Here is a 2,853-nt window from a genome sequence, read left to right on the forward strand (position 1 = left end):
TATTAGCTCTTTGTATTTTCTTTTGTATCTCTTTCAGTTCTTTCATTATTTTTTCCTCTTTCTCTCTTACTTGATTTTCAAAGACCCTTTTGAACTCTTCTATGACTTGACACCAATTCTTATTTTTCTTGGAGGCTTTGGATATAGAAGCTTTGACTTTGTTATCATCTTTATGTGTTTTGATCCTCCTTGTCACAATAATAACTTTCAATGATTAATTTTTTTTTTGTTTTTATTTGTTTTCTGCATATTTTCTTAGTCTATTATTCTGTTTTTACCTATTTGTTAAAGTAGGGCTATGTTTCCAGAGTGGAGGATTCACTGTCACAAGCTTCTGGGATATTGTGCAATTGTTTTCATAAATCATTCTAGGAATCTGACCAAAAGCATTCCTTTCTGCCCTGGAATTGTTATGTGTGTTTCTTTTCCACTGTAGCTGCAAGATCTAGTGTGCTGGCCCAGGCTGGATGTAGCTTTACTTACCTGGGCTTCTCTGGCAATGCATATCAGACTCCAACCTTATTGCCAGAAATCCTCTCCTTTGACTTTCTGAGTCTGTTCTGGTGTTTCCTGGCTGAGAGGTCCAGGAGCCTCCTTAGCTGACATTAGGGTCCAGGCTGAAGCTAGGACCAGGCCTGCATTAGAATTGTGCTCTGGGATCCCACTCTGGTTCTACAGATTTTGGTGGCTTTGAGCTGAAACTAGGACTGGATCTGGAGCTGCACCAGTGCTCTCTGCACTAGAACTGCATTCTGGATTCCCACTTTGTTGTCACAAATCTTTTCTGCTGAGCTTCTAAGTTACTTTCAGTTGGAAAATGTTCTGCTCCATCTTTTGGTGTGTTTTGATGATCTAAAATTTGTTTAGAGTCATAATTTAAAGGAATTTGGAGCAATTAGGGAAAAGTTTGGGCATGTTCCTACCTTTATTCCACTCTCTTGGCTTTCCCCCCAATATTTGTAATCTTAAAAAAGAAAATTATTTCTTAAAAACTAGAATTGAGGAAGAAAATGCCAGTGGAGTTACAAAAAATAATAATAAAATAAAATGTAAAATATGAAAAAATAAAAGAGAATGTGAAACTCCATTTAAGAAAAACAACAGATTATGAGAAGAGATCAAGAGGAAGAAGACAAACTTTAAGAGTAATTAGACCCCCTGAAAACTATTACCAAAACCTCCACAAATTTTGATTTAATGATATAATAAATGATTAAGGAAAGTTATTCTGAAGTGTTAGAACAAGAGAGTAAAGTAGAAATACAAAATATTCACTGAACACCACCTGAAAAATACCACAAGAAGTAAACCTGCAGGAACATCATAATTAAATTGCCAAACCCTCAGCTCAAGGAAAACTATTTTAAGCAACAAGAAAAATGAAATGAAAATACAACAAAGGCACAAGCCAAAATTAAAATAACATAAAATCTACCAGTTTCTGCATTAAAAGATTACAGTTCTTGAAACATTAAATATCATGAACAACTAGTAGTATATCAGTAAAGTTAAGCATAATCCTGAATGCAAAAAATAAAAATGGATTTTCAATGAGTTGTGCATGATTTTCATGTAAAAATAATATTTTTCTTCCTTCTCCTCTTCCCAGATGCCTTCAGCCATAGTAGTCCTTGGCTTTGTCAGTAATCAGTTGGGCTTTTGTTTTTTCCCCTTTCTGCTTTTTTTGGTAAATCTACAGCATAGAGTTATTGAGTGTGGCATAAATGAAAATGTTGAAAAAAACATCCTGAAATGGGAAAAAAAATCATTGGCAACTGGACAACTAGAAGATTCTTTATCTCATTTTCATGCTTCAGTAGATGATGATCTAGCTACATTATCAAAGAACTGCTATTTATTTAGCCATAGTATATCTAAAGCAGCAGTTCCTGACCTAAGTAAAATGATTGAATTAATGACTGATTTTATAGCAGCACAATTACAGAGATGTTGTTTAATACTTAAGCTAAGTTGGATGAAGCAGAAGATTTTTTAAAAGTTTTAAAATCTCATCCACGTGGGAATGAAGAAAAGGAATCTCAGTCTCAACTACTAAAAGCTGATTAAATATAGTGATATCTTCACAAGCACATTCAACTTTTGATCAGATAGATTATCAAAGAACTACAGCTTAACTTGGTAATATTTTAAGGTCGAATGCATTATAAAGAAAGCTAAAAAAGCAAGGGAAAACTATTGATAATTTAAAATCTGCTTCCAATTTGTCAAATGAAAATGCTGAGGTCTTTTATAAAATTGGCACAAAATATTATGTTAGGAGATCATGAACTGTCACTCACTGAAGTCTGAGAATGTTTAAAACTTGAAAATGATAATAAAAGGTACTTCATATACTATAAACACATAAAGAAACTCAATACACTTTTTGAGTCATCAGAGGAATTGATCAGAGAAGTCACATATGTAGGTGCAGTTAGCAAATAAGAATCTGAAGTGAAAAGAGAAATAAATTTATTTATTCATACTATATTTTTCCAAAGATAGGATTTGCCATTCTTTCTCCAAAGATGAAAAACCTGATGAAGCCATTAAAGTAGATTCAAAAGTTTTACAAATGGACGCTGCCATGTGAATGCTTTCAAAGATTGAGTAGCATGAATAGGCTGAGCTAATATAATCAAAATGACAATACCACTTAAATTGATCTACTTATTCAATGCCATACTTATCATTCTCCCCCAAAATTATTTTACAGAGCTAAAAAATAAATAAATAAATAACAAAGTTCACTTGGAAGAAGAAAATGACAAAAATTTCAAGGGAATTAATGAAAAAAATGCCAATGAAGGTGGCTTAGTTCAATCATGCATAAACTTATAAAACAGTGGTCAT

At 32.8% G+C, this 2,853-nt stretch overlaps 1 pseudogene; it reads left to right on the plus strand.

Annotated features, from left to right (window-relative positions):
* Positions 1-1,609: 1,609 nt before the first annotated feature.
* Positions 1,610-2,593, plus strand: LOC141549347 (dnaJ homolog subfamily C member 3 pseudogene; annotated as a pseudogene).
* The last annotated feature ends 260 nt before the right edge of the window (positions 2,594-2,853 follow it).

Source organism: Sminthopsis crassicaudata, chromosome 1, assembly GCF_048593235.1.
Source record: "Sminthopsis crassicaudata isolate SCR6 chromosome 1, ASM4859323v1, whole genome shotgun sequence".
Taxonomy (NCBI): domain Eukaryota; kingdom Metazoa; phylum Chordata; class Mammalia; order Dasyuromorphia; family Dasyuridae; genus Sminthopsis; species Sminthopsis crassicaudata.